Below are 23,880 nucleotides of genomic sequence, written 5' to 3'. Positions count from 1 at the left end.
AATGCTAAGCCTGAAGTCAGGAAGAGTCATCTTCATGAGTTCAAATATGACCTCAGACATTTACTAGTTGTGTGACCCTGGGCAAGTGACTTAACCCTGTTTTCCTCAGTTCCTCATCTGTAAAATAGCTAGAGAAGGAAATGGCAAACCACTCTGGTATCTCTGCCATAAAAATCCCAACATTGAATATGACTGAAATGACTGCACAACAACAACAAAAATGTATAGGAAAGTTCTAAATTTTTTGGCATTTTATGACAGATTTGAAAATGGAAAGATTCCCTTGAGCTAAGCTGATCAGAGAAGCCTTCTTAAAGAAAAGATGGTACTTGAGTTGAGTCTGGAAGTTGGAAGGAATTTCAATATGTAAGCATTGGGAAGAGAGGCCAAGGGAATACAATTCAGATAATGGGACATTATTTTTTTTAAAAGGTATGTGGGGAGCATAAATTAAAGGAAAATTAAGTACATCAAACTGTTGTACTTAATTTTCCTTTAATTTATGCTCCCCACATACCTTTTAAAAATTAAGTACAACAGTTTGACTAAAGCAGAGACTATATGAAGAGGAGTTGTAAAAAATAAAGCTGAAGCTAAATTATGGAGATCCTTGAATGCCAAATGAAGGAGTTTAGGTTTTATTTGACAAATAATGGGGGAACATTGAAGTCTTTTTGTGCAAAGAAGTGACATGGTCAGACCTATATATTGGAAAGATTAATCCAGCAGTGATGTATAGGATGGGTTGGAGTGAAAATGAGACTGGAAACAGGGAGAGCAGTTAGGTGACTCTAATAATGGTTTGGGCGAGAGTTAATAAAGATCTAAAATAATGTGGTAAGAGTCAGAATGGAAAGGAAAGGATAAATTTGATAAATATTCCAAAGGAAGTGACAGAACTTAGCAACTAATTAGCTATGGGAGGAGAAGGAAAAGGAGGTATCAGTGATGGCTCCCATAAGTACAAACTGTCCAACTTGGAAATGACCTTAGAAGTCATTAGTCAAACCCATACCCGATCAAGAATCCTTTCTATTGTGTCCCCAGCAAGTGATCATTCAGGCTTGTCTTGAAGAACTCCAGTAAAAGAGAACTCACTATTTCTGAAGGCAACCCACTTTATTTTAGTGTAACTATTTGTAGGAAATATTTCCTTACGCTGCATTCCTACATTTGCTTCTCTACACCTTGGACGTGTTGCTTCTAGTTTTATCCCTAGGTCAAGCAAAACAAGTCCAGTCCCTTTCCAATGATAGAACTGGTGCCAGAGAATGAGTCAGAAAAGGAACGATCAGAAGATTGGGAGTGCTTTCCTCATGTGGTGGTTTTAAGGGTAAAATGAGACAAAATACTCTGAAAGACTTCAGTCTTATCAACGCAAAGACAAACTACAAGTCAAGAACCCCGAAGATGAAACACATTAACCACCTCCTGGGAGAGAGGTGATGAACTTAAACCCAGACAGAGCTATTTTGGAGCATGATCAAAGTGGAAATTTATTTTTCTATATTATGTATATTTATGATGAGGGTTTAATGTCTTGGTGGTTCATTGGAGGGGAACAGTGGAAAGAGACAGCTTGTAAATGCAAGTAAAAACAAGTGAATACATTTTAAAATAACGTTTAAAAACAACTGAGATGATGTATGTGAAACTTTGTAAATCTAAAAACACTATTAATTTATAATTTTATGTTTATCAGCATATGGCAAGGGAACAGAAGCTCAGGACAGAGTTCCAAGAAGTAGGGCCACTTCAAATGCTGCAGAGGAGCTGCAGATTGAAGTCTGAGAAAAGACTGCTGGGTTGGCTAATCAGAAAATCCTGGATGACCTTTGGGAGGGCAGCTTGAATAGGATAGTGAAGACAGAAGCAAAATTTGGGGCAGGGAGCTGAACTAAGGAAATCCAAGTAGTATCTATAATGGTGAAAGCTGAAACATGGTTTACTTATGGGGCAGCCTCTTCTACACTTACATTAAATAGAGATTACTTAGTAGAAGAATGTACTAAGTAAAAGGCTCAGTGCCACAGTAAAGGAACATGATATAACTATATGCTAGTATACCAGAGGTTCTCAAACTCATTTGGCCTACTGCATTCTTTAAAAAAAATTACTCAGTGCACCCCCCAAAATCTTCTTTCTTTAACCCTTTAATGTTCTTTTGAAACGTGTCATTTCAAAATATATAAAATATTTTTAAATGATGCGATTTAAATTTAATAATTTATTACAAATTTGTGTTCTTTTCCTGCATTGAAATTTTGATGATGCAATAATGTATCATGTAACCAATAGTACTGTACTGTAAACAGGTCATTACATGTACATATCCCTGCTGATTCATGCTGGACTTTCTGACAATGAGCAATACACTTGCCTGCCAACACCTGCTTGTTAAGACCTGTCAGGGGACTGGACCATTGATCAGTTGTAATTTGCATTTGGTGTGTTTGTTTGGAAAATAATGTAATCTCTTATGACTTTAACTGTTACACAACAGACGAAACATGTACAATCAGTTTTTCAAAATTTTCTCCTCTTCTTTCCTTATGCTTCCACTTCCCCCTTATTTTTATTCAATGTCCCCGCAACTGCACCCAAGGCTAAATACTGTCCCCCATCATTCCAGTGCCCTAAGGGAGCAGTGATCCATTTTGGGAACTTATGTAATTAGAGGCAATTTTTGACTAGTATATACATTTGTTTTCTGGGGTCTTAATGTAGGTCCTGATTTTAAAACCCAAAAAGGCATTGTTGTCATCATTCACACTACAAATATTTTCAGATGACTTACTGTTAATCTAGAAAGTAATTGTCATTGAGTAGTTTACCATCATAGGAAGAATGAATTGACTACTTTCCTGAAGCTTCAGATCTCAAGGTCTTCTTATGGTGCTTCTTCCCCAACTCAGTTTGGGGCAAATATATTTGGGGAACAATATATTTCACTTTTGCTCTTCACTTCTATGCACTCCAAACTTTTATTCAAAACTAACTTCTAGATTCCCCCCCCCCTTTTGTTCCAGTTAAGAGCTCATCCCTTAGCATTGTTCCCATATCTATCTAGACTTGCTCCCCATCATCCTACCCCTTTAACCAGCTTGCCCTATAAATAAGGGGAGGGAGGAAGGTTGTATGAATCAAAAGATCTGTAAAAATGTAGACAATTTAAGCTGTGGACGTCTCTACTGTGCTGTTCTTCTGAGAAATGAAACACAGAGCTGCTGCTTGGATCTGAGGGATCAGAGGAGAGAAAAGAATATTCTTAGCAAAAAAAAAAAAAGGCAGAGACTTTGGGCATAGGGTGAGAAATAGTGGACCAATACCTCTGTTCTCAGTGCAAGTGCTGTTACTTCTGCTGCTGTGTTTTCTCTCTCTCTCTTCTCGTCTCTCCATCTCTGTCTCTCTCCCCATCAGTTGTCATGGGCTTTTTCTTCCCCTCTACCTTTCCACTGTGCAATATCCTCTTGCTCATCTATGCCTGCCACCAGTTATTCCTTCTTGTAGAAGAAGGTGCCAGCCCTCAATTATCTAGACGGAGAGGAAAGGGCTGCTAATATTCCAGTTCTTTAAAAATAAAATATCTAGGGCCAACCTGCTTCTGGATTATTGGTATCTTCTATTTCTTTCATAAGTTTGGGGGCAGAATACCTCTAACCTATTGAAAACCTACTTTTTCATTGTCTTCCCATAGTACCCACCTTCCACACTAAGGGTCATCTTAAGTAGCTGTAGAGATCTCACTAAGTTTACATTTTGCAGTTCTTTCCAAATCAAAGTAAGTCTTTCCTTATATAACTTCTCTCCCCATCTTTCAGGTGAGGTACCTCCCACTCACTCAATGCCTCCCCCTGAGCATTCCAGTTCTGAGGGAATCCCTTCACTCCCTCCCCATGCTTTGCTTCCCATTCCATGTCTTTCTCTTATGTGAGCCTGGGAAATTAACCTTGAAAAAAGAACCAAACAGGGAGCCATCCTGGTGGTTACTCCTCACATTGGCACCTTTGACAGAAGTTGTGAACAGAGAGAAGGGCAGTCCTGCCAAAATGTCAAAGTTTATTCTTGTCAATGTCATATACATGTCAATGTCAATACATAGCTATCTTTGTGGTATCTTCTGCTACTCTGTGAACAGACAAACTTTTGTCCAGAACATTCAGAAACTCCCCCAAATAACTGGGTTTCTCAGCAGCACAAAGTGCAAGTAGCACAAGTGGTTAGGCTAAAAGGCTATATTTGTTTCTCTAGGAAAGAGGAAATACTGACTTGCTGGGGTCAGGTGATGGAGGTTTTCACCCTATAACTAGACCTCAAAAGTCAAATTAAAAAGCATTTATAAAGCATCTGCTGTGTGCCAGGTACTGACAGGTTTTACTGACCTTTGAGAAGTCAGAAGAGCCAACAGAAGGTCCAGCAACATGTATCTATAGCAAAGTTTGCTAGTAGGCACAGAGTGGAGCTAATCCTGAAGAGCAGGCTGAATGATGAATCTAACAGGGGATTAACCCAGTAGCCACAACACCTTATCCTGTAAGCAAGAAAGCAGATCACTTATCAATTATTGTACATCTGAGGAAAAATATTGGAAAAGTCACCATTTTAAGTCTGACTTCACTCTCTCCAAGGACTATGGTTGTTGAAAAGAGTAGGTTCTTGATTTGGATGGGTTTCCATTTTGTTTTGTGTTTTGTTCATGTGGTTTGGCACATTGGGTCTTGCTTTATCTTTTCAGCAAATAACCTGTGCCTAGATTAGTAAATGTCTGTTGACTTGACTGTTTTTAAAAGCTAATGAAGTCTGGCTAGCTAATTGATACAAACTGATAATCAAGTTAGAAGTAGCCTGGCTCCTTTGATCTAACTTGCTAGTCCAAGAGTGGGTTGGAAGAGTAGCTCCAGACCCTATTTGCACCACAAAAACAAGGCCTCTTAATTAAATGGGAGATTAGAATGAAGCCATGGGATAGTCATCTTTTGCCCATAACCAAGACTTAAACCCTGAACTCCAATGTTAAATTGCTATCCTAACAACCTAGCAGGAGAGAGAGCAGAAGGCTGTTCTTAAGATCATAAAATCTTTTTTTTTAATTTTATTTTTTTAAATTTATTTAAGTTTTCAACATTCATTTCCACAAAATTTTGGGTTCCAAATTTTCTCCCCATTTTTCCCCTCTTCCCACCCCAAAATGCCAAGCATTATAACTACCCCTATCACCAGTCTGTCCTCCCTTCTAACATCCCTCCCTTCCCTTGTCCCCATCTTCTCTTTTGTCCTGTAGGGCAAGATAAATGTCTATACCCCATTACCTGTATTTCTTATTTCTTAGTTGCAAGAACAATACTCAACAGTTGTTCCTAAAACTTTGAGTTCCAACTTCTCTTCATCCCTCCCTCCCTACCCATTCCCTTTGGGAAGGCAAGCAATTCAATATAGGCCATATCTGTGTAGTTTTGCAAATGACTTCTATAACAGTCATGTTGTGTAAGACTAACTATATTTCCCTCCATCCTATCCTGCTCTCTGTTTCTTCTATTCTTTCTTTTGATCCTATCCCTCCCCAAGAGTGCTCCCTCCTCCTACTGCCTTCCCTTCCATTATCCCCCCCACCCTGCTTATCCCCTTCTCCCCCACTATCCTGTATTGTAAGATAGGTTTTCATACCAAAATGAGTGTGCATTTTATTCTTTCCTTTAGTCAAATGTGATGAGAGTAAGCTTCATGTTTTTCTCTCACCTCCCCCCTTTTTCCCTCTACTGAAAAGTCTTTTATGTGCCTCTTTTATGAGAGATAATTTGCCCCATTCCATTTCTCCCTTTCTCCTCCCAATATATTTCTCTCTCACTGCTTAATTTTATTATGATAAGATATGATCCCATCCTATTCAATTCACCCTGTGCTGTGTGTGTGTGTGTGTGTGTGTGTATGTGTGCAATCCCACCAACTACCCAGATACTGAAAAAAAGTTTCAAGACTTACAAATATTGTCTTTCCATGTAGGAATGTAAATAGTTCAACTTTAGTAAGTCCCTTATGACTTCTCCTTGCTGTTTACCTTTTCATGGTTCTCTTCATTGCTGTGTTTGAAAGTCAAATTTTCTTTTCAGCTCTGGTCTTTTCATCAAGAATGCTTGAAAGTCCTCTATTGTATTGAAAGACCAGTTTTCCCCCTGAAGTATTATACTCAGTTTTGCTGGGTAGGTGATTCTTGGTTTTAGTTCTAGTTCCTTTGACTTCTGGAATATCCTATTCCATGCCCTTCGATCCCTTAATGTAGAAGCTGCTAGATCTTGTGTTATCCTGATTGTACTTCCACAATACTTGAATTGTTTCTTTCTAGCTGCTTGCAATATTTTCTCCTTGACCTGGGAACTCTGGAATTTGGCCACAATGTTCCTAGGAGTTTCTCTTTTTGGATCTCTTTCAGGCAGTGATCAGTGGATTCCTTGAATACTTATTTTGTCCTCTGGTTCTAGAATCTCAGGGCAATTTTCCTTGATAATTTCATGAAAGATGATGTCTAGGCTTTTTTTCTCATCATGGCTTTCAGGTAGTCCGATAATTTTTAAATTGTCTCTCCTGGATCTATTTTCCAGGTCAGTGGTTTTTCCAATGAGACATTTCACATTATCTTCCATTTTTTCATTCTTTCGATTTTGTTTTGTGATTTCTTGATTTCTCATAAAGTCATTAGCCTCCATCTGTTCCATTCTAATTTTTAAAGAACTATTTTCTTCAGTGAGCTTTTGAACCTCCTTTTCCATTTGGCTAATTCTGCTTTTTAAAGCATTCTTCTCCTCATTGGCTTTTTGACCCTCTTTTGCCAATTGAGTTAGCCTACTTTTAAAGGTGTTATTTTCTTCAGCATTTTTGGGGTCCCCTTTAACAAGGTGTTTACCTGCTTTCCTTGCATCTCTCTCATTTCTCTTCCCAATTTTTCTTCCACCTCTCTTACTTGATTTTCAAAATACCTTTTGAGCTCTTCCATGGCCTGAGCCCACTGAATATCTATTTTGGATGTTTGGGATACAGAAGCCTTGACTTTTATGTCTTTCCCTGATGGTAAGCATTGTTCTTCCTCATCCAAAAGGATGGGAGAAGATATGTGTTCATCAGGAAAGTAACCTTCTATAGTCCTATTTTTTTTCCCTTTTTTGGGCATTTTCCCCAACCAATTACCTGACTTTTGGGTCCTTTGTCAAGAGTAGGGCATACTCTGGGAATCTGTAAGATCTCAGTTCCTCCAAGGTGGCACAATCAAGCATGTACTGGTCTGGGCACAGAAAGGGATTTTTGTGTCCAGAATCTTAGCAGTTATCTCTCCACAGCCACCTGGCCTCCGGTTCTGCCAAGTCAGCACTGGGGGCTGATTTTCAGAAAAGCTGGACTGGCAGGGCCGCCATTCAGTGTGAGACAAAGACCAGCTCCCCTAGGGCCTCCACACCTGGCCAAGGCAGGAATCAGCCTGTCAGTGCCCCCAGGGTTTTTACACTCCAACAATGGATTCAGCTGCTGGGCTGGCCAATGTGGCTTCTGCAGCAGCTGCCTAAGGCCAGAGCTATGCAAGGTGCTTCTCCCCTCCTAGCCAGCTGAAAAAAACCCATCATTGACCTTTGGTGCCTATGGGTTCAGGGATCTGCGAACCCGCTGCTGCTGGGACTGGGGATTCCACGACTGCCCCCAAGGGCTGTTTGCTGAGCTGTGCGCCATGGCCAAGGCTGGGCTGGGCTGGGCTCCACGCTCTGCTCCGCATCCAGTGCAACAGATGTTTCTTGTGGGCCTTTTAGGTCACCCTGGGCTGGAAATCTCCTCCACTCTGTTGTTCTCCACTTCTGCTGCTCCAGAATTTGTTGAGATATCTCTCTCCAGATATTTTATAGGCTGTGTGGGGAGAGCCTCCATATCTGTGTCTTTCTACTCCGCCATCTTGGCTCCGCCCCAAGATTATAAAATCTTGCTGCATTCTATGCCACTTAGCCTTAGGATTTTACCCTAGTGAAAAAGACTAGGCATAGATAGCTAACATTTCAAAGTTAACACAGTTCTGAAACTTCCCCTTACCTATGGACCCCAAACATAACACCCATTAGAAAGTTCCAGCCTGACCTCACTAGAACCCAGAGAGCTGTGAGTATCCTAACCTAATAATTATATCTCACATTTCTCACTTTAAGGCTTACAAAGAGCCTTTCTCAAAACTACCTGCTATGATTAGTACAAATTAAGTCTCTTCATTTTACAGATGAGAACTCTAAGACTGAGAGAGATTACAATTGACCAATAATTGTGCACCTTGTTCATTTTGGAAGTAGGATTTGAACCCACGTCTTCTGACTCTAAGACTAGTGATCTTTCTCCAAAATCATACTAGCTCTACCAAGACATATTAGAATCAGGTTGAAGTTTATCAGTAGCTAAGTAAGAGGAATTCAGGAACTAGAAATGCTAGTGTCATCTATTTCAGTCCCTGTGTAATTCCTAGAAAGTGGGTAAGCAGGTTAATTCCCACATTTCTATCGTTCCTCCCCTTTTTTTAGAAAGGGGAAGTAAGCCAAAAATGACATTAACACGTACACAGACTTGCTGCACTAACGAAACATGTTCATCAAAGCAGGGCCACCAGGAGGCCTCTCAACTCCTTAGAAACACAAAAGCAAAGTGAACTTTTTTTTTCCATTTCAAAAATCCATTATTTCGTTGATGTGGGTTTTCCCTCTACTGATGCTTATTACATACATCCCTTGGTAGACAAGCTTCAATAGATGCTGTGCCCAAAAAGGCCATTCCCTTGCTAGCCAAACTTCAGAAGAGTTTCTTCAAACTAGGGTAGCTGGTTGTCAGATGATAAGAATACAGGCCAGAATCCAGGCTTGAATGATATAGTGTTTAAGAGTTACTTCCATGTCACAATCAGACATGAGAAGAAAATTTCAGTGAAGGAATAAAATATAGGGAGTTTGTCCCTTTATTCTCCCTCCTGAAAACATTGCTGGGGGGAGTATGCAGCTTCTCCTCCTAATCTCTTTATCCTAGATGTGGGTGGCCATCTTGAGTTGGATCTAAAGAAATTCCTGTGGTCTTGAGAAACAGTTTGGGGAGGGAAGGAAGAATTAGGATGTTTTGTTAAACCTCTAGACTTACAGGGAACACTCACAGTGGAGGGAGACATACTGTCTAGGAACCTAATGAAAAGACAAAATCAGGCTTTAGGGTCACCATGTCTGATTTTGGCATGAGTAATTAAAATGCCTTAGGGATGACTAGGGCAACGTGTTTTTAATGTGGGGGTGAATTTTGGAGAGGTCAGCAGGAACTGTAGTATGGTGGAAAAACTCCAGAACACAGCATTGTCTAGATGAGGTACAACTGTGAAACAGGGAAACTCTGGAGTGTTCCTCTCCACAGTTCTGAGACGGGGCCCATGACAGAGAAGGCTTTTACTTCCCTCTGGCAAAGCTACAGTTAACACCTGAGGAGCTACACTATATATATATATCTATATATCTATATAGATAGATATATAGATATATATATATATACATATATACTGTAACTAGATGAACTGAAATGGGGAGGGACAGAGCCATAAATGGGCACAGATAAGTAGGAGTTTGGACATAGAACATCAACAATTAGGGGGAGTGGAGGGAGTGGGGAGCAGCATTTTTCCTCACCATGGGCATTCTTTGGTTTACCATGGCAGAATTACATTATATCTCTAGGATCTTACTTCTGTCTGCTAGGTTGGGGGAGTTAGGGGAATCACTGTCCATGAGGCAGGTAAAGTTGAACTCTTGGACATAAACCACCCCATCTCCTAGAATGACTCTAACCAACCAGCAGGGTGTGCTTACTCCCCTGGATTGAATTTGCCAAGGTGACACAATTCCTACATAGGGTTCTGGGAAAGAATGCCAATGCCATCTGCTGGAATCAATGAAAAACTGCAAGAGAAACAAACTGCTGAAGTACTTTTGAGAGGCAATGCCTCATTGGACCCCTGCTTTGTACATAATTGTAATTATATACAGGCCTCTAGGGGACAATTACTAATTGGTATAGATATTTTCCATGGGTTACATAACTATAGCGAGTTTCTCAAATTTTCTGGGTGGAACAAAGTATTAGAGAATTGAAAAGTCCCCTAAAGTATACTTGGGTCATTTGTGTCATATGAAAACTTCTGATAAAAATATTACATAAATGTGAAACTTTTAAATGTGATCATGGAACAAAACTTTAGAGAAGGTGCAGGTAAGAACATTACTAATAGGTAATCATTCCAGTTTCATGATTTTTTAAATTATATTTTTTATTTTTCATGATCTGTCACATTTTTCCAGCTCTTTAAATAGATGGGATATTCCTTTAAGGCAATTACTTATTATTTCATTATATCTGTGACACTGAAATTTAGAAATTTCAATGCTGGAAGTTTATACAAAGAAAATGCTGCTTATTAAGATATTCACATTTATCTCTTCCCACAGGGCTAGTCTAAGGCAAAATTAGGAAATATGCCAAATTTGAGTGTTCCAACATCCATATCTTCAATATCCTTTCCCTTCTCGTCCCATCAGATTCCCCGCAAGAGAGAAAGACCTTGTAATTTGCAAACTTTGAGGGCAATGTATCAAATTGAAATTTGATCTTTTTGAGATGTCAGAAGCATTGGCTCTGTTCTGTAAAGAGGTGCCTCTACTTTTGTGGCAAAGATGACAAAATGTGGGAATAATCAGTGTTGGTTCCTTGAGGCATATGTTTATTCCCAAAGAGGAAGTATCCATATACACCAAAATATTTATAGTAGCACTTTTTTTAGGGGCAAAGAATTGGAAAGAAAGTAGTTGATCATTGATTGGAGAATGGCTAACAAATTATGTTACATAAATTGGATATTACTGTGCTACAAGAAACAATGAATATGAATACAGAGAAGCACAGGGACTTGCATGATCTGAAGGAGAATGAAGCAGAGAAAACATGTGTGATGATTACAACCAGCAGAAAGATGGCATGCAGCAGTCTTGTAGCCTAGGAAGCTTGGGGGATTAAGGGGAAAGGCCCCTCTTCCTATGGGGGAGGGGGAACAGTACAGGATGGGAGGCATCCCAGTAAGCCAGTAGCAAGCCCCGCCTCAGCAAACCAGGGGGAGATCCTGAACCCTAGTGTGGTAGAGCAAGCAAGTACCAACACCAGGACCTCTAAGTGCCTTACCACAGGCAGGGGAACCAGGTGGGAAAACCACCAAGGAACAACTCCAAAAAGCACAACTCCCAGAGACACAGCTCCAAGCTGGCAGAAATTCTCCAGCAGTTAAACATCCAAATGTGAGGCCCAGGTTAGCAGGCATCCTTCAGAGGTCAGACTCCCTGCCCCAGTCCCAAGAGCTCCAGTGTTACTGATCCCATCATAGCACCAGATAAGTTGCCAGACCCCTACAGCCTCCAGCTACCAGCACCTGAAGCTCCAACACACAAAGTCAGTGACCAGGTCCCAGGTTCCCAGCACAAGAAGGCTGGGTCAGTATTCCCTGCACTCCAACAGGAGAGCTCAATTCTAAAAGCCAGGAATTAGGTAAACACCATGAGCAGAAAGCAGAAACAGGCAATGACCATAGATTCCTGTTATGGGGACACGGAAGATCAAGGCACAAAATTGGAGGACAACATTGTCAATATGCCCACATCTGAGACCTCAATTGGAATATGAACTGATCTCAGGCCCAAAATGCCATCTTGGAAGAACTCAACAAGGATTTTAAAAGTCAAATATGAGAGAGAGCAGAAGAAAAATGGAAAAAAGAAATGAGAAGTATGCAAGAAAGTGTTACTAGCTTGAAAAAGAAAGGACAAAAATTGACTGTACAAAACAAGTCCTTAAAAAGTAGAATTGGTCAAATGGAAAAGGAGATACAAAATCTAATAGAAGAAAACAATTTGCTAAAAATAAGAATTGGGCAAGTAGAAGCTGACAGCCTTATGAGAAATCAAGAATCAGTCAAACAGAAACAAAAGAATGAAAAAATAGAAGAAAATGTAAAATACCTTATTGGTAAGATAATTGACCAGAAAAACACATCCAGGAGAGACAATTTAAAAATTATGGGTCTACCTAAAAACCATGATGAAAAAAAGAGCCTGGACAGCATCTTTCAGGAAATCATCAAGGAAAACTGCCTTGAGGTCCTAGAACCAGAAGATAAAATAGTCATAGAAGAGTCCACTGATCACCTCCTGAAAGAGATCTCCAACTGAAAACACCAAGCAATATTGTAACCAAATTCCAAAATTACCAGGTCAAAGAGAAAAACACTGTGAGTATCCATAAGAAAACAATTTAAATATCATGAAATCACAGTCAGAATTGTAGAGGACCTTGCACCTTCTACATTAAAAGAAGAGAGGGCTTGGAGTATTATACTCCATAAAGCAAAGGAGCTTGGTTTACAATCAAGGATCAACTACCCAATGAAACTAAGCATAATCTTTCAGAGGAGTAGATGGATATTCAACAAAATAGGTGACTTCCAAACCTTTCTGATGAAAAAGATCAGAGCTCAGCAGAAAATGTGACCTTCAAATACAAGACTCAAGAGAAACACAGAAAGGTAAATAAGAAAGAAAAAAACAACATGTTATCAATAAGGGTAAACTATTTACATCCTTACAAGAGAAGATGAGACTTGTAATTCTTGAGAACTGTATTGTTATTATGCCATTTAAAAGGGGTATACAAAGACAGAAGGCTTGGGTATAAGTTGACTTTGATGTGATGACAAAAAATCTAATTAAGTAGTGAAAAGGGATTGTACTGGGAGAAGAGGAAAGAAGGAGGCAGACAAGGGTAAATTAAATCACATGGAAAGGCAGAAAAACCTATTATAGTAGAGGAAAAGAAGGAGGGAGATGAACTTTGTTTGAACCTCACTCTGATTAGATTTGGCATGAAGAAGGAATAACATAATCAGTTATGCATAGAAATCTAATTTACCCTATAGGAAGGAGAAGAGGAAAGGGGAAAGAAAAGGGAGGGAGTGGATAGAAGGAAAAGAAGAAACAGCAAGGGGAAAAGGGAAGAAAAGGAAGAGGGCTAATAGAATAGAGGGAAGACTGAGGGAGGCAGTGGTTGAAAGCAAAACTCTAGTGAGGAGGGAAAGGGAGAAGAGAGAAAAGCATAAATGGGGTAGGGAGGGGGAGGAGGGGAATAAGATGGAGAGAAAGACACAGATAGTAATAATAACTGTGAATGTGAATGGATGAACTCCCCCATAAACTGGAAGCAGATAGCAGAGTGGACTAAGAACCATAATCCCACAGGAAATATATTTGAAGAAGAAGGATACACACAGAGTAAAGGTAAAAGGCTGGAGCAGAATATATTATGCTTCAGCTGAAGTTAAAAAAAAAAGCAGGGTTAGCAATACTAACATTATATTGAAAAGTTTTCACACAAACAAAGTCAATGCAACGAAGTTTAGAAGGGAAACAGAAAACTGGGAAACATTTTTTACAACCAATATCTATGATCCCAAAACATACAGAGAACTAAGTCAAATTTATGAGAATACAAGTCATTCCCCAACTGATAAATGGTCAAAGGATATGAACAGGCAGTTTTCAGAGGAAAAAAGTAAAGCTACCTGTAGTCATATGAAAAAATGTTCTAAATCACTATTTATTAGAGAAATGCAGATCAAAATTACTCTGAGGTACCACATGACGCCTATCAGATTGGCTAACATGACAAAACAGGAAAATGATAAATGTTGGAGATGTGGGAAAACTGAAACACTAATGCACTGGAGGTGGAGTTGTGAACTGATTCAACCATTCTGGAGAGCAATTTGGAACTATGCCCAAAGGGCTATAAAAATGTACACACCCTTTGACCCAGCAATACCACTTCTAGGGCTGTATCCCAAAGAGATCATTAAAATGGAAAAAGGATTCACATATACACAAATATTTATAGCAGTTCTTTTTGTGGTGGCAAAAAATTGGAAATTGAGGGGATGTCCATCAATTGGGGAATGGATGAACAAGTTGTGGTATAGGAATATAATGGAATACTATTGTGCTATAAGAAATGATGAACATAATTATCTCCATAGACGCAGAAAAAGCTTTTGAAAAAATACAAAACCCATTTCCTATTAAAACACTAGAGAGCACAGGAATAAATGGAGTCTTTCTTAAAATGATAAGCAGCATCTACCTAAAACTATCAGCAAATATTATATGTAATGCGGATGAGCTAGAAGCATTTCCAATAAGATCAGGGATGAAACAAGAACGTCCATTATCACCACTGTTACTCAATTTAGTACTAGAAACATTAACTTTAGCAATAAGTGAAGAAAAAGAAACTGAAGGAATTAGAATAGGCAAAGAAGAAACTAAGTTATCACTCTTTGCAAATGATATGATGATATACTTAGGGAATTCTAGAGAATCAAGTAAAAAAACTACTTGAAGTAATAAACAACTTCAGCAAAGTTGTAGGATATAAAACAAACCCATATAAATCATGGGCATTTCTATATATTCCTAACAAAACCCAGCAGCAAGAGATAGAAAGAGAAATCTCATTTAAAGTTACTGTAGATATAAAATATCTGGAAGTCTACCTGGCAAAACAAACCTAGGAACTATATTGTGTTCATCCTTCATTGCCGAAGAAAACCATGTCATCGACTTGCACTTTACTTTGTTTTGAGTGAGGGAGGGTTGTACAGGTCACCAGCTTCACTTCTCCTCCACAGTCATCTGAATCCAGTGACCTGATACTCCTCAGGATGACTGGAGATGAACCAGGAACTATATGAACACAATTACAAAACCCTTTTCACACAACTAAAAATCTAAATAATTGGAAAAATATTAGTTACTTATGGGTAGACCAAGCTAATATAATAAAAATGACAATTCTACCTAAATTAATTTATTTATTCAGTGCCATACCAAACTGCCAAAATGCTATTTTATAGAACTAGAAAACATAATAAAAAAATTCCTCTGGAAGAACTGAAGGTCAAAAATATCAAGGGAATTAATGAAAACAAATGCTATGGAAGGTGGCCTAGCCATAACCAGATATAAAGCTGTACCATAAAGCAGCAACCATCAAAACTATTTAGTACTGGCAAAGAAATCGAGTGGTAGATCAGTGGAATAGGTTAGGGACACAAGACACAACAGTCAATGACTATAGTGGTCTACTGTTTGATTAACCCAAAGACCCCAGCTTCTGGGACAAGAACTCACTATTTGACAAAAACTGCTGGGAAAACTGGGAAAAAATAGTATGGCAGAAACTCAGTACAGATCAATATTTTACACCATATACCAAAATAAAGTGAAATGGGTATACAATTTAGATATAAAGACTAATACTATAAGTAAACTGGGAGAGCAAAGAATAGTTTACCTGTCAGATTTGTGGACAACTCTGAGATACCACATCATACCTATCAGATTGTCTAACATGACAAAACAGGAAAATTATACATACTGGAGAAGATACGGGAAAACTGGAACACTAATGCCTTGGTAGTGGAGTTGTGAACTGATTCAACCATTCTGGAGCACAATTTGGAACTATGCCCAAACGACTATAAAATTGTGCACATATCCTTTGATCCAGCAATACCACTTCTGAGGCTGTATCCCAAAGAAAATCATAAAAATGGGAAAAGAACCCACACACAGTAAAATATTTATAGTAGCTCCTTCTGTGATGGCAAAGAATTGAAAACTGAAGGGATGCCCATTAACTGGGGAATGATTTAACAAGTTTTGGTATATGAATGTAACAGAATACGATTGCACTATAAGAAATGATGAGCAGGTGGTCTTCAGAAAAACCTGGGAAGACTTACATAAACTGATGCTGAGTGAAGTGAGCAAAACCAAGAGAGCATTGTACATAGTAACAGCAACATTGTGTGATAAATGACTTTGACAGACTTAGCTCTTCTCAGCAATGCAACAATCTAAGAGAACTCCAAAAGACTCATGATGGAAAATGCTATGCACATCCAGAAAAAGAGCTGGAGAGCCTGAATGCAGATGAAACCATATTATTTGCACTCCTTTTCTTTTGTTGTTGTTTTTGTTTCTTCTTTCTCATGGTTCCTCCCATTAGTTCTAATTCTTCTAATATGAAAATGTTTAATACGAATGGATAAGTAGAGCCTATATCAGATTGCATGCTATATTAGGGAGAGGAGAGGAGAAGGAGGGGGAGAAAATTAAAAACTCAAAATATTATGGAAGTGAATGTTGAAAAATAAAAAGTAATTAATTATATATTAAAAATAAAAAAAAATTTGTCCTTTGAAGTAGCTTTCTTGGAAGATGGGATAAAGATATGGGAGAAATTCTGATGATATAAAAAGCAAAGTAAATCAATAAAGTTTTATTTTTTATAAAGAAAGTTAATGCCACAAAACTACAATGAACAAGCATGGCCTCAGAGAAGAGAAATGAGAAGATACTTCCTCTTACTCCTTTGCAGAGGTAATTAGACCACAGATATAGAACGTTGCATGATTACTTTTTGTGTTCTTTCTCTTTTTCTTTCTTTAAAAATATCTTTTGTCACATAGGAGGACTCTCTGAGGGGAGACAAGGATTAGGGTGCAGGGGGAAATTTAGGTGATATAAAAAACCACAAGTATCAATATTTCTTTTTAAATCCTATGGTCATAAGATAAGCTATATAGCTTTTTAGAAATCACCTTATATATGCTCTTTCATTTGATCCTCACAACCCTGTGAGGTAGGTGCTATTATTATTGTAATTTTACAGATTTAGAAACTGAGGCAGAAGAGATTAGGTGCAAGGAGTACCTGGTGTCACACCATATGTATCTGAGGCAAGATTTGAACTCAGATCTTCCTGACTTCAACTCTACCACTCTATCCACTGTACACATTCCCACCAGTGCATATCAAAATCCCCCCACATTTCAATCTGTGCTTTTCTTGTTCATGTCACTTTCCATAAAGGAGGCTACCAAAGATCTACCTAATATGTTGGAGGTTTTCTGTGGTTCTTTAATATCTCAGAGGGAACATTACTGTACTCAACTATTCATCTCTCCTTTTTCACTCTCGCTACATGATAGGATCACATTCTCTTCTCGTGGTACGTATCTTGCTAATGTCTTTTATGCCACTTATATTGTAGCTTACACCCACAATGTGTCTGCTCATTGCTCTTTATAAAACTATTATAATCTTTTATTATAGTTAATATCAATAATACTTTTATTCCAAATGCCTTAAAGATGGTTATTAAAGGATTTTCCTTTACAATTGGAAGGGATCTCTAGTACTTAGTGAAGATTATTTTCATGCTCTAAGTAATGCCTTTTCCTTGGCTTCCTTGGGAATCTGCGGTATAAAGTGTCTATTTCTAGAAACTCCACAATGTGCTGTTAAGAATGTTACTGTGATTCATTCTAACAAACTCCTGAACTGAGGAAGAATCCAAGGGAATGGCTTTAATTCAGCACTAAAAGAATACTTCTGAACCTGTATGACCTGGAGCTGGTCAGTTTCAGCTTCCCTAGGTGCAAAACTGAAGATAATTTCTTCCCTTTCTACCCCCTCCTATCTCTCCACTTCAGCCAATGGGCACAATAATGACGTTTTCCTCAAGGTATTGACAGCACTCCTGAAAGGAGTGGACTGAATGTTCCCAGAATCTCAGAATTGGAAAAGGTACCCAAGGCCCTCTGATCCAGTTCATACCTAAGACTCCATTCTGCGATATCACTAATTAATGGTCATTCTGTGTGCCTTGCTTACTACCCAGTTTAAAAAGGTTCTGTTAGGATAAAAAGCCAAGAGTATACAAATTTCAGAGGAACTTGGAAAGTTCCACAATAGCTGACATTTTTGGTTGTGTTCTGTCTTTTCATTTATTGGTTCTAATTTATTAAATGCTAAGTATTTCCCTATCTGAAAGGCAATGAAAGAAAGGGTTTTGTCATTGTTGCCAAGTGAAGTGTGGGGCTTTCACAGTAGATTAAGGGGCCAAGTCCCTTCCTGGCAGGTGTTTCCTCCTGCAGCAGCTCTTTAGTTCAAGAGGAACAGTTGAGAACTCTCAGGTGCATCATCCATGTCCGGTGATCTGACCTGACAATAACAGTGAAAGTTCATGTAGTTCTGTCTACCCATCTCCTTCCTCAAGATTATAAATTTCAGATTAATCTGTGTGAGATTAAGAAAAAAAAATATGTGATTTGTACTTTATTGAGGGCTAACTCAGCACAACCTAAGGACTTTCAGCAAAAGAAGAGAGAATGTTTTTGTTTAAACAAGAAAATTCTCTTAGAATTCAAAGTTGGAAAGTTAGAAACCATCCTGTCCATCCTCTTCATTTTACAGATGAGGAGACTGAACTCTGGAAAAGTTAAAGAATTTGTCCAAAGTCACAGAGGCAGTAAGTACGAGAGCCAGGATTCAAAAGCAGATCCTCTAAGTTAAAATTCAGTACTGGGGATGGTGAGGGGGAGGTTTTCCTATAAAAACAATTTGTCAGTTATTTGAAAATGCTGCTGCTGTTTGTCCTTCATTTTTGAAGAGGACCAGTGACATCATGGGTGACATTTTGACTCATGTGTGAACTGAGTCACCAGTCTCACTCCTGTTTCCAGATTCATCAAATCATACTCCAGTGGCAAGACAAAAGCCAGGATGACTGACAATGGTCTAGGAGGCAGTGAATGACCTTGGCATCTTCAATGTCTGACTGAGCTCTAAGGGTTTCACGGGGCCTGCTTTAACCACCTTTGTGGCCATTGGAACAAATTGTTCTCATCTGTCCATTCTGCTAGAGGAAATCTTCACCTGCTGGGGTAGCTAGCTCCTTAGCTCACTGATGCGTTTGAGGAGAATGTTAGAGTTTAAAGAAGATCATCTTATCCAATCCCCTCATCAGATAGATGAAAAAACCGAAGGCTTAGAGAGGTTAAGTAATTTATTCAAGGTCACACTGCTAAATATAGCAGAGTTAGAACTTTGACTCTATTCTCTCATCAATCCATTATAACTTGCATTTAGATATATTGCTTGGTATAGTGGGTAAATTAGTAAGGAGGTAACTAGGGGTTTACTGAAGTCTGCTTAAACTGGCTCCAGAAAGCCAGCTGCTAAATTTCCAGAGACAGCATTTATGCCTTGGAAATCAACAAATGGCATGAATTAGGGCTTGATTTATTGTTTTGTTAATTGTTAAGACTTAAGAAAGTGATGGAGAAAATGTTAAAAATGCAGATTAAATGTAAAAAAAAAAAAAAAGGTATGTTCTACAGTCATTCTCCTCCCCCCGCTTCCCCAGAGCTAGGTGTCAAACATTTATGGGGGGAAGAGGGAGTGGCGATTATATATATATATATATAGATAGATAGATATAGATATAGATATAGATATACACCCTTAACCCAAACGTATACCTTGAGTAAAAAGCAGAAGCAAGTGAGAGAATAAATTTAATCTGCAACAGTTATATATCAGACAAGCATTCATAAAAAGGCTCATTATCAGGTTGTTCACAGGAGAAGGAACTTCCAGAAATCTCAAATCACCCTGGCCAATGCCCTCATTTTACAGCTGAAGAAAGTGAGCTCAGGAGAAATATAACATAAATATCTCAAAGAGTATTTGTTTCACTGGAGTGGGGTATACAATGATTAAAATATAGATCCCTGAAGAACTGGAAAAAGCATATATTAAATACCTATTACGTCTGAGACGTAGGGCAGTTAGGTGGCACCGTGGATAGAGCTCCAGGTCTGGAGTCAGCAAGACATCCTCTTGAGTTAAAATCTAGTCTCTGACTCTTACTAGCTGTGTGACCCTAGGCAAGTCACTTCATCTTCTTTGCCTCAATTCCTCATCTGAGGAAATGAGCTGGAGAAGGAAATAGAAAACCACTGTAGTAGTATCTTTGCCAAGAAAACCCCAAATGAGACATGGAGAGTTGGACATGACTGACAGCAGCAGGCTGAACTTAGAGGCCTGAATTGAAAGCTTGCCAGAGACATTTAAGAGCTGTGTGACCCTAGGGAAGCCATTTGATCCTTCTTTGATTTGATTTCTTAGCCTAAATTTTCCAGACAACTCTATTTTCTATCAGCAACTATGGTTTCTACTCCACAGAATATCATGCCTCATATAATATAAGCTGATCACCTGAAATCTCACCACCATATGGATTGACTCAGTTTTTGATTCTCAGCACCCTGTCAAGTCCCTCAACTGCTTTTCCCCTGTGATTGGAGGCTTCTAGCTTATCCCATTGGAGATAATGATTGATGATGGTTTTAGCTAAACGTATCATTTTAAGGAAAGCACCAAGTATTCCTATGCTTTCCAGTGTTTTACAATCCTTTTATTAAAGGGATGTTTTGTGAAGTTTGGAATCAGTCAAAAGGCCACACTTGAGGACCTAGAGGGCTACATATGGCCTTGAGGCTACAGGTTCCCCACCCCTGGATGATTCTTGTGATATACTGCTGTTATCTTGCTAGTATTTTATTTAAAATTTCTGCATCAATGTTCATGAGGGAAATTGGTTTGTAGTTTTCTTTCTGTATTTTTGCTCTTCCTGGTTTGGGTATCAGCACTATATTTGTGTTGTAAAAGGAATTTGGTAGGACTCCTTCTTTGCTTATTTTTTTTAAAAAAAATTGTTTATCTAGTGTTGGAATTGTTTGTTAAATGTTTAGTATTATTCACTTTTGAATCCATCTAATTCTGGTGATTTTTTCTTAGATATTTCATTGGTGGCTTGTTCAATTTCTTTTTCTAATGTGGGGTTATATAAACATTCTATTTCCTCACCTGTTAATGTGGGCAATTTATATTTTTGTAAGTGTTCATTTCAATTAGATTGTGAGGTTTATTGGCATATAGTTAGGCAGAATAGCTTCTAATAATTGCTTTTTAATTTCATCTTCATTGGTGGGGAATTCACCCTTTTCATTTTTGATACTGATAATTTGGTTTTCTTCTTTCTTTTTTTTATTCAATTTAACCAATGATTTATCTGTTTTTTTCAATAAAATCAGCTCCTAGTTAATTTTTTTAAAGTTGTTTTCAGTTTTCAACAATCACTTCCATAAGTTTTAAATTTTCTCACTCTCCCTTCTTCCTCCCTCCCCAAGATGGCATGCAATCTTATAAGAGTTCTACACATACATTCTTATTTAAACACATTTTCACATTAGTCATGTTGCACAGAAGAACTAAAATGAATGAGGGAAACCATGAGAAATAAAACAAAATATAACAAAAGAGAAAATATTCTGTTTCATTCTATATTCTGATTCTATAGTTCTTTCTCTGGATGTGGATGGCATTTTGCATCATGAGTCCTTTGGAAATGTTATGGGTCTTCGTATTGCTGTGAAGGGCTAAGTCCTCACATACTGTGGCTCTTACTGTATATAATATTCTCCTAGTTCTGTTCATTTCACTCAGCATCAGTTCATAATAATCTTTCCAGGTTTTTCTGAAGTCCTCCTGTTCATTATTTCTTATAGCACAATAGTATTCCATTACATTCATATACCATAACTTGTTCAGCCATTTCCCAATTGATGGGCATCCCCTCAATCTCCAGTTTTTGGTTACCACAAAAAGAGCTGCTATAAATATTTTTGTACCTGTGGATCCTTTTCCCATTTGTATGATCTCTTTGGGATACAGCCCTAGAAGTGGTATTGCTGGGTTAAAGGGTATGCACATTTTTATATATGCACATTTTTTTATATTTTTATATGCCTTTGCGCATAGTTCCAAATTGCTCTCCAGAATGGTTGGGTCAGATCACAGCTCCACCAACAATGATTTAGTGTTCCAACTCTCCCACATCTTCTCCAGCATTTATCATCTTCCTGTTTTGTCATGTTAGCCAATCTGATAGATGTGATGTGGTTCCTCAGAGTTGTTTTGATTTGCATCTCTCTAATCAATAGTGATTTAGAGCATTTTTTCATGTGACTATAGATAGTTTTAATTTCTTCCTCTGAAAACTGCCTGTTCATATCTTTTGACCATTTATCAATTGGGGAATGACTTGTATTCTTGTAAATTTGACTCAGTTCTCTATATATTTTAGAAATGGGGCCTTTATCACAGACACTTGTTGTAAAGATTCTTTCCCAGTTTTCTGCTTTCCTCCTAATCTTGGTTGCAATGACTTTGTGCAAAAACTTTTCAATTTAACGTAATCAAAATTATCTATTTTTGCATTTCATAATGTTCTCTACCACTTGTTTAGTCATAAATTCCTCCATTCTCCATAAATCTGACAAATAAGCTATTCCTTGCTCCCCTAATTTGTTTATAGTATCAGCCTTTATATCTAGATTGCATACCCATTTAGACTTTATTCTGATATAGAGTGTCAGGTATTGGTCTATGCCCAGGTTCCACCACACTATATTCCAGTTTTCCCCACAGTTTTTGTCAAACAATGAGTTCTTATCCCAGAAGCTGGGGTCCTTAGGTTTGTCAAATAGTAGACTGCTCTAATCACTGACTACTGTGTCTTATGTACCTAACCTATTCCATTGATCTACCCCTCTATTTCTTAGCCAATACCAAGTGATTTTGATGATTGCTGCTTTATAATACAATTTAAAATCTGGTATGGCTAGGTCACCTTACCTATCATTTCTTTTCATTAATTCCCTTGTTATTCTGGACCTTTTGTTCTTCCAGATAAATTTTGATATTATTTTTTTCTAGCTCTATAAAATAATTTTTTGTAGTTTGATTGGTATGGCACTGAAGAAGTACATTAATTTAGGTAGAATTGTCATTTTTATTATACTACCTTGGCCACCCATGAGCAACTGATGTTTTTCCAATTATTTAGATGTGATTTCATTTGTGAAAAAAGTGTTTCAAAATTGTATTTATATAGTCTCTGTGTTTGTTTTGGCAGGTAGACTCCCCAGAACTTTATAGTATTTACCATAAATTTAAATGGGATTTCTCTTTCTATCTTTTGCTGTTCGACTTTGTTAGCAATATATAGAAATGCAGATGACTTGTGAGGGTTTATTTTGTATCCTGCAACTTTGTCAAAGTTGTTTATTATTTCAAGTAGTTTTTTACTTGATTCTCTAGGATTCTCTAATTATATCATCACATCATCTCCGAAGACTGATATCTTAGCTTCTTCTTTGCCTATTCTAATTCCTTCACTTTCTTTTTCTTCTCTTATTGCTACAGCTAGCATTCCTAATACCATATTGAATAACAGTGGTGATAATGGACATCCTTGTTTCATCCCTGATTTTATTGGAAATGTATCTAGCTTATCCCCAATATATAATACTTGCTGATAGTTTCAGGTTAGATACTACTTATTATTTTGAGGAACACTCCATTTATTCCTATATTTTTCAAAGTTTTCAATAGGAATGGGTGTTGTATTTTGTCAAAAGCTTTTTCTGCATCTATTGAGATAATCATGTGGTTTCTGTTAGTTTTGTTGTTGATATGATCAATTGTGCTGATAGTTTTCTTAATACTGAACCAGCGAAGTCATAAGGGACTTACTAAAGTTGAACTGCTTACATTCCTACATGGAAAGACAATATTTGTAACTCTTGAAACTTTTCAGTATCTGGGTAGTGGGTGGGATTACACACCACCCACCCACACACGCACACACCCACACACACATACACACACACACACACACACACAGAGCACAGAGTGAATTGAATAGGATGGGATCATATCTTTAAAAAAATGAAATTAAGCGATGAGAGAGAAATATATTGGGAGGAGAAAGGGAGAAATGGAATGGGGCAAATTATCTCTCATAAAAGAGGCAAGCATAAGACTTTTA

At 38.0% G+C, this 23,880-nt stretch overlaps 1 long non-coding RNA gene across 4 annotated transcripts in view; it reads right to left on the bottom strand.

Moving 5' to 3' along the window:
- Positions 1 to 518: 518 nt before the first annotated feature.
- The window catches only part of LOC140496859 (uncharacterized), a 48,737-nt gene continuing 25,375 nt past the window's right edge, over positions 519 to 23,880 (bottom strand). For all 4 annotated transcript variants that reach the window (XR_011964424.1, XR_011964425.1, XR_011964422.1 and 1 more), the window contains 3 exons: positions 4,383 to 4,531; positions 3,330 to 3,534; positions 519 to 3,237 (listed from right to left, as the gene is read on the bottom strand). This is a non-coding gene — a long non-coding RNA (uncharacterized lncRNA). The remainder of the gene's footprint in view (positions 3,238 to 3,329; positions 3,535 to 4,382; positions 4,532 to 23,880) is intronic.

Source organism: Notamacropus eugenii, chromosome 1 (assembly GCF_028372415.1).
Source record: "Notamacropus eugenii isolate mMacEug1 chromosome 1, mMacEug1.pri_v2, whole genome shotgun sequence".
Lineage (NCBI taxonomy): Eukaryota > Metazoa > Chordata > Mammalia > Diprotodontia > Macropodidae > Notamacropus > Notamacropus eugenii.
The sequence above is the reverse complement of the archived record's forward strand: the minus strand, read 5'-3'. Positions and strand labels throughout refer to the sequence as shown.